The sequence below is a fragment of the Rhopalosiphum maidis genome, chromosome 2 (genome assembly GCF_003676215.2).
Source record: "Rhopalosiphum maidis isolate BTI-1 chromosome 2, ASM367621v3, whole genome shotgun sequence".
NCBI classification, from domain to species: domain Eukaryota; kingdom Metazoa; phylum Arthropoda; class Insecta; order Hemiptera; family Aphididae; genus Rhopalosiphum; species Rhopalosiphum maidis.
Genome location: NC_040878.1, coordinates 12,827,030 through 12,839,496, shown reverse-complemented (window position 1 = coordinate 12,839,496; position 12,467 = coordinate 12,827,030). Strand labels below are relative to the sequence as shown.

Genomic DNA, 12,467 nt, shown 5'->3' with positions numbered 1-12,467 from the left:
GATAAATATTTCCTAGGATTACATCTGGTCATACACTTTTACAATGTGATGAATATTTAATTTGTTCATTCACAATAACAATACGTAAATACTAGTATCTATTGTAAAGGATATATATATATATATATATCTACATGTAAAGGATTGTGAAAATAAAAATTGAAGTTACATAAAATGTATATTCTATTAATAGCATATCAGAGATGTTTGAATTTTAGGGGTAAGGGATGAAATCTTCCTACATAAAATTAACCTATTAAAAATCTAAAACAAGATACTTTAATTAAATATTATGATTAATTTTAATAGAAAAAGTTTAAAATAGTATTAAATTAACAGTTATCTAACTAATTATATTACGTAGAATAAATAATAATTATAGGTTGGTATTTTAAGTATTTCACCGACCTGGCCAAAAGTATTATGTGATTTCAGTTATCCTACTAAAAAAAAAACCTAGAAGTTAGTTTTAAATTAATATAAAATCATAGGTTTTGCCGTTATCAGTAGTTAGACACATAAACACTCCTATGGTAATACTTGGAAAGTATTTAATTTATCCTTTAGTTAATATTTAATAATTTCGTGCTAATCTTAAATCTTTTATTCCTTTGAAACGATTTGATTTTTCCATGATAAATTCCAAATTTATCTTGCATCTAGTTTCTATTTGCATCCCCTATATATATAGAATTTGGAACATACAGAGGCCATTCAAATTGACCATCGAGAGGCAACAGCGTTTTGGTATTTATATAACACTTAAAAATGACGAAGAATTTAATTCTACGTTTATTTGATCTGAAGGTATGTCTATGAAAATATTTGTGATAAGTACGTTTATAATTTTAATGAAGGTGAGCAATAATTACCTGACAATCTTCATATTATTTCATTGGAATTGTATAAATCATAATATAAGACAGTTTTATTTAATCTATTATTTGATTAAAATTAAGGTATAATAATTATTACACATAATTATGGATTTGTATGTCGTAAATGTTATTAATAATACATTGAAGATTGCCTGGTTTTATATTTAATATTATTTTAATATTCTATGTATTTTCATAATTTTTCAGCATTCTCAATTTGTCAACATTGTGGTTTAGAACTTGATTTAGGCAGTTCAATTGAAAACAAAACAATATGAATGACATATTTTTTTAATAATAAATTTTTCGTAGTATGTATTGATTAAGTTAGTCCTTTAAATGTATTTAATGATAACAGTCACTGCGAGACTCATAAGAACATTTATTTAATTAAAAAGGGCCAGTTTCAATCAAACATTCTACTATACAATATACCTACTTGGTTTCTATGATTATAAAATGTTCAGTTAAATTCGCTAGACTTTCTTTTAAGATGTTGTCATTTTTTTTAAATTTAAATAAATATATTGAATACAACAGTAATATTTTTTTGTTAATAAATCAAAAGAATTTCATTAACACTGATAAATTAATTAAATTCTAATATATTTTTACTATAAATTAAAATTAACTAAATAACTTTGTTTAATTATGTTATTTTTGCATTTGTAATATGATTATTAATCTATTCAAAGTTTTTAATATAATTCTCTTTAAATTATTTAAAATAGCTTTATACCTAGGTAATTATTTTATTTTAATTCTAATCAAACGTTTGTTAAATTATTATGGTTTAGATTCTAATAATATATATTTTACTTAAATTAATTTATCAAGAGTTTCGCAAAACTAATTTAAAATTTGTTTAATAAGTTTATATATTAAACTTAATATAAAAAAAAAACTAATTTAACATTTTCAGTATAATTTATATATTTTTTTAATTTTTATAAATTATAGGTTCTAAACATCTAAACTATCAAATTCCTGTTATGATAAGTTATTATATATTTATAGTACTAGAATACGCAAACAAATATTCATTAAATGTTTAATGGTAATATGACTTTCGAAAATTTTCTGAGTGGAATCGGCAGCTCTATAAAAAGTTAGAAATGAAGTTTCTATTTTAAATTTGTAGAGCGTTGGAAATTTATTTGTGAAAGAATCGTTCTTGATTTTTGATGATTTTTGAGCGAACGAAAAGATATACCGAGACAATATTATAAAATCATAATTCTAAGATTTCAAAGGAGTACTGTAAACGCCCTTTATTTTTCTTCTAATATGTAACATCTGCCGGTTAATTAAATTTATCGACAGAAAAATGTATTAACCGACACAATATGAATCTTACTTTTAACCCGTCATACACCGAATGAAATTACATAAAAATGTGTTCCGAATACTACGAGTGTTAATAATGTTTTCTATACGTTATTGAATGTAGTAATTTTTAATTAACATATTATTAAATTAAATCGTACAGTCACGATTTATTTTTGTAAATTATGAGTTATATAATTAATAAATATTATATATTATTGAATGGCATGTGTATTTAAATTACAACAATGTATTGTGTATAATAATGGGTTCGGATTTATATGCAAATGCATTCTTTATTATATTTGACATGTGAATTCTGATTATAAATATGTTTCCTGATGTTAACATTAAATTTGGCATTATTTCGCTTTTCGAATAAAAAAAACATATTGATTGTATTTCTGTATAACATAACATGATGTTGCATTTATGCTAAAGAAAATTTTTAAAATATTAAAAAAGTTATAAAATTAAAGGTCATTATATTTATTGAGTAACAACCACTAAAGTTTTCATTAGAACATTCGCTCTGACCCATTTTATAACTTTTTTCTTTAAAGTGATCAATTAATCGTAAACTATATATGCCTTTAATGGTAACCATTGTGTTTTTTTTTTTTTTTTTTGTAAGAATACAATTATTTACTTTTTTACAGAAAATGTTTGAATTTTATGTAAACTCGCTATAACAATATTGTACGGTTTTCGATTAAATATATTTTTCAATTATTAGTACAATCTGAATGGGTTATAAAGTCTTGATATTGTGGATGGGCCAAATTTGTAAAATTGCGGCATTGAGCTATCCGTTTTTGTGAAGATCTAATATATGATTATTTTTCAGCTGCGCGTCGTAATTTGGGCATGAAAAAAAAATCGTTTTCAATCTTTAAATAATCATCTTATCTTGGTTACAATATTGGATTGTGCACACCTACACCACGCTCCATATTATTGTATTAAATTGTAGTTTTTATCGAATCTAATGGATCACAAAAATAAATAAATATATCTATTGCCGGAGGCGTTATTTTGCGCGTTGTAAAATGACGTTGGAACTGTTGTGGTAAGTCTAAAGAACAAAAAAATATTCGTTGCAGTGATCGAACCAGGTCATCCAGCGTCGTGCTCGGTGTTGTCTTAGGTGTTATCAGAACTGCGTATATTGTATATATGCGCCTATGAATGTAAAAATAATATATTATTATCAGTCTTGTAAAATATTTTAATGTAAACTTTTTTTTCAAATATTTTTAAGATGAAGTATTGAAATATGTATAATTTGAATGATTAAATTTTTATTCATGAAAAAAATACTGTCGGTATCTAAATACAAATATTAATAAATTATTAAGTGATACAAAAGTATCTTCTTAATGTAATTCATTCCAAAAAAATTTATTTTTAATATTTTTCAATCCAAATCTTAGTCATTTAAACTACTAGTTCAATAATGTGATTTAACTGTAATTAGTGTAATGAATACTTTTGTGTTCAATAAATATTAAACATTTTAAAAGAGAGTTGGAAAATATAAATTGATAGTGAATGTGAAAACTCAAAATATTTTGAATACTTCAAGATTATATTATTTATTGCATACCACTATATTCTAAGTTTGGATAGGTGTGGCTAAATATTATATGGTTAGGACTCATACCTCGTGTGATGTAATTTTAGTCTTGATTATATTATTGTAAGTACATATGGACGTACCCAGAGTGAGCAAAACATGGCACTTGTCTCCCCTTTGAATTTTTAATTTGTTTTCCCAATTATTATCTGTTACGCTCCGATTTAGTAGAAACAGAATACTTTAATTTTTGATAAAATAATATAATAACTAGATTTTTATATTATGCTCAGTGTAATAATGTTCTATAAATAAAATGTAAACAATTTTTTTAAATTTATTTCTTAAATTAATTTTTTACCCTTCCTTTATACAATTATCTGGGGACGATGCCCATGCGAGTACACGATGTTTGCGTGATATGTAAAATGTGTACACTTGTATTGTACTACATTGTGTGGCAAACCCGGAGAAGACGTTCCCATGCATTTATCAATTAGGTAACGAAATTAGTTATTGTAAAATTCGGTCAAGGATGATCATTGGTTATATCTAAATTTATACCTATATGTACCTATACATATTATATTTACATTTTAGTATGCATTACTAAATAACGGGGTTTTGAAAAAATATTTGAAGATATAATATTTCTGAAAAAACTTGTTCTATCATTATAAAAGTTTAACTTTTTCGTATCCACATAGATACATTTTAATCTCATACTTAAAATACTTACAAGCAAGTAACTATTTAACTAAGTTATGATTTTAAATTCTATCTTTGTATTGAAATCACTAGAAATTTATTTATTCAAAAGCGTAGGTTGATAACTATTAAAAATGAAAACAATGTTATAATTTCCTAATAAAAGAATCAACTGTTTACATATTTAAAAAATGTTTTTATTATGAAAATATTTTATTATAGTATATATTAATATTGTTTATATCATGTTTAATTAAAATTGATTGCAAGTTATTTGATCAAGAGTTACGACCTAGCCACTTAAGTTTCAAAGTGGTGTATGTTCTGTATACCTGTAGTCTCATGTTAACCGGTTAGTGGTGTTTTTTGTTATTAGTCCTCTAAAGTAATATTTTTTAGTTAGTTCACGCAAGACTACGTAATGGTAATATAATAATTATTTTATAATAAGTTGATTTATATACTTACACGTTGAAATGCCGATAAATATTACGATAATACATTATAATATGTACAGTTATGGGCCAATCTGGTCTATATGAACTATTTCTAAAGGGGATCCAATTTTATCTACCTAGGAATCTAGGATAGTTACTATACATTATTATCAATTTATACATATAATATAATGTATTCTAGGGTGTAGTTGAATAAAGTAAATACATTTTCGCTGTTAGATTTTTGTTTATTATCGATATTTTGATTTGCCAATAAAATATCGACCTATAAACTAGTAAACTGCATAGTGTATACGTAAATATTTTTAATTAATGAAGAAATCATTTCTTGATTGTGTGTGATGGTGGGGGGGAGTAATCTTCAAATGGAAAGTACACCATTGTATACATTTGTGTATCATGCATAACCTAGTGTAATATAAGTTCTCAAAGTGTGTTGTATATATGCAGTTATAATTTTTGTAACCAAACGAAAATTCTACATTTTTGTTACAATTTATTGTCACACAAACGTAACTTTTTACGCCTCTGGGGAGTCTTGATAGTTTTTTTACCGCATGATTTTGATCTTAACGAAGATAAATAGCTTCTAAAAATGTCTCGAGAATTCAGATGTAATGCTGAGATTTTCCGATTTTTATCGTTAAAGTATTATCCTCTTGGATAGCCGTGTTTTATCTGCAGGCCGTGCACCGCCACAGTCGCAAATATTATAATATGTGCCTAAATATATATATATATATATGTATTTAAAACAAGCACCTTTATGACAGCGAAGAAAATATAGACTAAAATCTGATTTATAATATACTTTTTTCTATTTTTTAATCAGCTTTTTTTGGATACGAATTTGCACGACTAATATTAATATAAATGGTTTCACAGTGCAATTCCGGTGCGCATTTCGCACATTTGTGATTAAAACTCATCAGACTATTCATGAATTGTGGTTTTGACCTATAAATTGAGTCACGCTACACGATTTACTGCTATTACACATATATATTACGTATATAAAAAAAACCGCCCTTTCCCAAATTCATTGTAATGTTGTAGGTCATCTTCATCATGTAATGTGCTTATCTTGAATTTTAAAGATCTACGTATCAAATATATTTCCCATTATATACAGTGGCGTATTTAAGGGGTTGAGAAGGTCAATGGATCCTCTATTCTGTTGTGCCTTGGGTTATTATTTTTAAATTTTAAATTTAATTAAATTAAAAGTAAATATTGTTTAAGAAGTTCAGGAAGTTGATAAATGTGGGTTTTAGATGCGCCACTATACCCACATTTTGAAATATTTTACATCCACTACCCACATAGACGTTCACTTACGCGTGTCCATATTTTATTTATATGTCAATATAATATTTATTAACATATGTGTTGGTTTGTTTTACATTTAATTTTCAGGCTCAATTCTGTCTGGCGTTCAGTTAACTGTGTCGTTTCTCCGAAGAAAGCAACTGGAATAACGTATTATTGTTATTGTGGAATTATGGAATAAGTCTCTGCCACCAATATACATGTGTGTACGCGTATTACGTACCATAGAGTGGTCATAGTTCTACATTGCGTTTCTGTAACGGTGAGGTATTGATTTTTAAAATATTACACTTAAGCTTCTCCACCTTAGTCATATCACTGCAGTATGCTATCCAATGCACCATTACAAGGTATTCACTTAATTAAACTAAAAGGATTAGTAAACCTCGAAACTATCCTTTGCCCTTCCATGTAAATAAATACCACCGCAGACTACTGTTGTAGGATGAATGTGTCTGTAGCACGAAACCCCATTGTTGGCAACGGTTTATCAACTTTTTTTTTTATGTTTTTTATAATATACTTTTTAATCGCCCCACCATTTCACAAAGGTCGACCCATAAATAGGTGTGCCAAATTTTACGCTTTAAAAAATAAATTTGGCAGTGTTAACCTTTTGAGACATTTATGATATGATTTATAATAATTTTTTTTTTTTGTTTTAATTCTATAGCCATGTTAATTGATGGGGTGCGAGTACATCATACATTGTTTGGGCTCAGACCAACAATGAACCATTCGCAGAAGATGCTGATTAGCGAGAAAGGGAAAAAAATGTTATACAACAACGTATATCAATTGAAGACTTTAAATAAAGTAAACATTTCTTAACATAATCAATCTTCTTTATTATTTTATTTCCTTTCATGTCCCATTAAACAATCCATCATATGTCTGCATTCAACATTTATTTATACCCCAATAAACTGCCATGTTTCCGTAGTTGGCTAGAACACGGATGTTACAGAATAAGTTAATTTATAATGGAACAAATATATTCACATTTATTACATAATATCTAGATTAAGCCGGTTATTCGTCAACAGCCTATTCATTTTAAAATATTTAAAAAAATTTGAATTGCATAAATGTAATAAAGGTTTTTACTTTTTAGTAATTTAAATAATTTATGTAGTTCCTTCTTAATAAATCTAAACAACATAACAAAATATTTATTATATTTTTAAAATTTTTAAATAATTTAATTAAATGTCATACAATTTTATCAATAATAAAAATAATATAATCAAGTAAAAAGAAAAAAATAATTATTTTCTAATTGAAACTAAAACCTAGTGTTGGGGAGGGGAGATTTCTTACTGATTTATGACGTGCGCATCAGCCAGGTACGTATGTATTTGTCATTATGCATTACTATTTACCATGTTTCGTAGCACTAGAACGAATTGTTAATATAAACGATTGGTGTCTTGGTCGAAACGTCCCGGTTTCTACACTTAAGAATAAGAAAAAGAAAGAAGAGATAAATGACCAGGGGTGTATTGGAGCATAAACGGCGTATACTCTTAACAATATTGAAAAAAAAAATATTTATTTTATAGTTTTATACGGTTGTTAAATGTTTGAGTACACAATGAATGGTGGCTAATAGAAAAGGGTAAATTATTTAATTAATTGTTTTTGAAAATTTAAAATTGGTTTTTTAAATTCTATTGTATAAAATTAAAAATAATTTAGGTTGATTATTACTTATCAGATCGTATACGGTATACTCATATAATTTAAGACCGTGATATAATCGAGTATAGTATAATATTTACGATTGTTATTGATAGTACTATTTATATTCTACAACTGTAAGTATGGTTTATTTATATAATTTTTTGAGCGGAACGAGAACAATTTTTGGTATAGATATTGCCTGTCGAGCGAAGTAAGAAAAATGTTTTTAAGATAACTACATTTAAAAAAATTGACGTTTACTCGAGACATTGTTTACCAATACATCCCAGGGAACGACCACAGCACAAAAATCATCCTAACTCTAGAAATTAAAAACTTAAAAAAAATCATTTACTGGTCCATCCGAAACATAAAACCAGTTGCAAAATGATGTTTAAAATATCTCCTAGCATGTTTGTTGGTCGGTGGTTGTCTAGAGCAGAAGTGAAAACTGTATAATAATTCTATAAATCCTTAATTACGAGTTGCAACTGAAGTGCTCAAACGTGCTTGCAACTATATATTAAGGCTTTCTAGGAAACCGGAAATAAATACCGATTGCTTTGTATAATCAACAATTATTTTATTCAAATCTTAATAAGTAACTTCACATATTATAAATCTAGAAATTGAAATTTATAATTTATGAAAATGTGTGTTTACAAACATAAGAATAAAATAACAACATACATTTATACTTAATGCGATTAATTTAAAGCATAAAAATTAAAAACCGTAATTATACTAAGCGTTTTCGTCTTATACATCAATAAGTATGCAATATAATATGTATAATGTATATGAATCTTATTTGAATATAAGTTAATATATTATTGTGTGTGTATATATATGTAATGCTGCCTGATGTAAGGAAAGTTGAAAATGATAATGAGTTTTAAGTTGTTTTGGGATACTAGTTACGACTAGAAATGTGTAGTTATTGTTTAGAGTTTCATATTTATTTATACATAATTTAAAAATCATGTTATTAAACTTCATTACATTGACATGCCACTTATTATTTGATCATATCAAAAAACTATTGTACTTAAATATGAAAAATAATACTCATATTATAAAATAGCATTTAGACATTATTATTACTAATACAGTAATACGATGGTAACTCATTAACTCAATGTATATTTTCTGGTTGAAGGGAGGTAAATTGTTTATTATTCTAAAATTCAAACACTTTAATTTAATACAAGTGTTGTGGATAATAATTTTGTTAAATCTTTACATGATTTATTATTATTTATACTAACTGCGTGGAGGCAGTACTGATTTCCCTTATGAAAACTATGATTAAAATTTTAATATTTAATATTATTATTAAATATTAATATTGAAAACCGTAAAATATTTTAAATAAAAGTATAATGGTTATATGTCACTGGAAAAAAATAAATATAGTACTTGTAATAAATGATATGGTATTCTGTATATTTTTGTATCGTACAGATTTTTAATGTAAGTATTTTTGTTTTAAATACAATTAAAAAAAAGAGATAAAGTAGGTAATCACACTGTTTATATTCTCAAAATTTGAACTTCAATAATTCGTGCTAATGTATCTTAAATATTATTAAATGTCTACTGGAACATTATATTAAATTTTTTTACTTTTTGAACACATGGCTTATCAACAAGATCAAATTTTTTATTAGAAACTTCAAACCTCCTTTTTGTTAGAAAAAAAAAAGTTTTTTTTCTGCTCATTGGTGTATTAAAAAAGGTATGTCTTCACTCTTCGAATACTTTACAAAACCATCAATAATGTGAATCTGACCAATATATTTATATGTTTTTTATTTAATTCATATTCAATCTATACTTGATCTATATGTAATAGTGCATTTATACTTATTTTTTAAATTATACCTACATAAACACTATTTTTTAATATCATTGTATTTTTTATGTAATCTAAGAAATGAACGAGCATTTTGATAGTTCTTAAACATTAGATACTATAAGCGTATAATTCTTTCTAATGACTATATAAATTATAAATTTATATAAAATTTGCTATAATTTTCATATCATCATAGTCATAATATCTTCTATACCTGCTAGCAATTAAATAACTTAATGATTCGTTGAATTTCGATGTACCCAATTTTTTTTTTTTTTTGAGAGATTTTAACAATATATATAATGTCGACAATTAAAAGTAAAATATAACTTATATATTACGTAAAAAATAAAAATTCATAAAGCTCACAATTTTAAATTCTAAGACCTGACTGCATTATATATGTGAGTGTAAGTTAATTTAAATTGACGTCTGTTGAGCCTCAAAGAGGGAAAAGTTAATCCATAAGTGGAGAAATGGGACTTGAGCTGGGTTCTTTGAATAGAGAGAGAAGGTGCTGGAAATCGCAAACCCACATTATTTATCTTCAAAAAAAAAAAAAAAAACATGAATGGGATGCATTCGTGTATATATATTGTGAAAACGACACATTGTCAAATTTCATCGGAGGCAATTAATAGAATAATGCATATTACAATACAAAGAATATCGTTATAATAATTTATATCCTAGACCATATTTCCGTTTAATTTACACCTTATAATTTTAAATTGAAAATTAATGTATGGATTACAGATGATAAGAGGTGGTAAGTATAATTAATATACAATACATGAAAGTAAAAAAAGGCTAAATTAGGTACTGTTACTAAGTAAACATCTAAAGAATTTCTATAAATTTTACCTAAACAATAATGATAAAATATTGACACACATTAAAATTTTATTATGATTTTTATCTTTTTATTATATAATATTTATATACTGACTATACTAATAAAGTTATATTTTTGAAATTTTGAATTAGTTGGTATTTTGTTGAACGTTAGGTAAATATTACAAAAATCTAATAAAATTACTTTTTAGGCAATACAAATTGTTAAAGTTTGCAAAAATATCAATACTAAATTTAAAAAACCGCGAAACAAAAATATTTTAATTATATGTGTGTGTATTTAGGCGTAGCTAATGAATTTATTTTGCAACATAAGATTAAAAATATCTACGTTTTATTACAATTCTTTTTTTAGTTTTTTACTAATCCCCTCCCCCGTGTTCATATGTATACCTATAAACAATTTATTTTGCAGCGATAAGTTAATGATCAGTATGTCATGAACTTTTATTTACTTCAAAACACGCTATATTTTTCGCAGTAACCTTGTTCAAAGTAATAACTTATTACATGATAAAATATTAAATTTAATTTTGGAAAAATTTACATAAACATAAAATAAATCTGTTAAAGTAGGTAATTAAGTTACCACTTAGGACAAACAGCTACCTACATATTAATATATCAAACAACTACACAGAAATAAAATAAAATATTTAAGGGATCATCTATATGTTTCTGTCTTAAATATTATAATTCTATAAACTTTTACAAGTCTAATACAAACAAAGGGAGAATTATCTAGTAAGCATCAAGTGAACCTCTTCATTGTAATGTATGTTTTAAATTTGAATTCAATGATAAAGCGCTGTATAAGAAAAACAATTTTATTCGAAAAAAGTTATATGTCTTGCTACTATAGTAATTTATCTTATTATTAGTATTTAGTAAACTAGTATACAGTTAATTTAAAGTTATTTTTTCGAAAATATATTGCATTTATACCATGTAGCATATAACTTATAATAATATACGATAAAACTATAAAAGTTTTAAGTATTCACGATTCACGAATAATATTTTTTAATTATAATAAAATAAGTAAAATTGTTATTTTATGTTTATATATCTAATTTCAATCAAATTTTAACTTAAAATATTTATAAAAAAAACTGTATTAAAACACCATTTATATTTCTTGGTTATTGTATGAACTACTAAGAAAAACCTTGTATTACATTTCCAACCCTTAACTATAAGAGCGGAAAATTTTTTACATTTTTAAATTCAACATTTTTGTAATTTTGGTGAATTTTATCAAAATCTGAACTTTGAGTATTTATAAATAAAAATCGTATAGCTGAAAATCTATTATTTGTGTATATTTTACCCGATTATTTTTTTCAAAATTATAATTATGTTTTTGCATCAAATAACTCAAATATAATTAATTATAAATATAAGCTTTTGTCTCAAAACAATAATAAAATTCTAAAACTGAAAAAAAATGTTTAAGTATGTTTAATTTATTCTAGTAAGAGTTGTAATTAATTTTCCATTAAAACTATACCAACACTATGATTAAAATTATAGATTAATTATATATAAATTTATTTTCACTAACAAAGAAAGTATTCTCTACATTATAATGTGATATTTTAATTTGTTATTATAGAATCTAGGCTGCACTAGCCACCAATTAATTATTTTATTAGTTTTAATTTAAAATTATAATAGGTGTACTACAAAATATTGAATACATATACATATTATGTTAACAAAAAAATAATGTAGTATATTATACAAAAAAAGTGCAATTTACATATAGATTGAGATTCATTAAATTCATTATTTAA

General features: G+C 24.9%; 1 protein-coding gene across 4 annotated transcripts in view; it reads left to right on the top strand.

Moving 5' to 3' along the window:
* Positions 1-7,111, top strand: part of LOC113554517 (hrp65 protein-like) — a 30,219-nt gene extending 23,108 nt beyond the window's left edge. For 3 of the 4 annotated variants that reach the window (XR_003405273.1, XR_003405275.1, XR_003405276.1), the window contains 2 exons: positions 6,363-6,537; positions 6,949-7,111. The gene's annotated coding sequence lies outside the window, so the exon portion shown is untranslated. Of the gene's footprint in view, positions 1-6,362; positions 6,543-6,948 lie in introns of all 4 variants that reach the window. The other variant, XR_003405274.1, reaches the window with a different exon arrangement.
* Positions 7,112-12,467: the final 5,356 nt, after the last annotated feature.